Source organism: Buceros rhinoceros, unplaced genomic scaffold (genome assembly GCF_000710305.1).
Source record: "Buceros rhinoceros silvestris isolate BGI_N320 unplaced genomic scaffold, ASM71030v1 scaffold24485, whole genome shotgun sequence".
In the NCBI taxonomy this organism is placed as follows: Eukaryota; Metazoa; Chordata; class Aves; order Bucerotiformes; family Bucerotidae; genus Buceros; species Buceros rhinoceros.
Window position 1 is genome coordinate 38 of NW_010411467.1, and position 382 is coordinate 419.

The following is a 382-nucleotide window of genomic DNA, read 5'->3' on the forward strand; positions in this document are numbered from 1 at the left end:
GGGGACAAGAACACCTCAGAGACCTGCCAGACAGGGACAGCTCAAGGGGGACAGGGATGTGACTCAGAGGGACCTGGGGGACAGAGGACCCCTCAGGGTGTGGATGTGGACACTCCTTAGAGGGTCTTAAGGGCGACAGGGACATTTCTCAGAGGGGTTTTGGGGACAGGGGAACCCCTCAGGGGGACCTGCAGGGGACAGGGCCATCTCTCAGAAGGCTCTGGGGGTGACAGGAGGACCCTGCATGGGGTCACGGCAGGAGGTGGACATGGACGTGGGTCCTCAGGGAACCTTGGGGGACATTGGGACACCCTCCTGGAGGTTAGTGCTGCCATGGACAGGCCCTCAGAGGGGAATTGGAGGGCCCACACCCCCCGCCTCT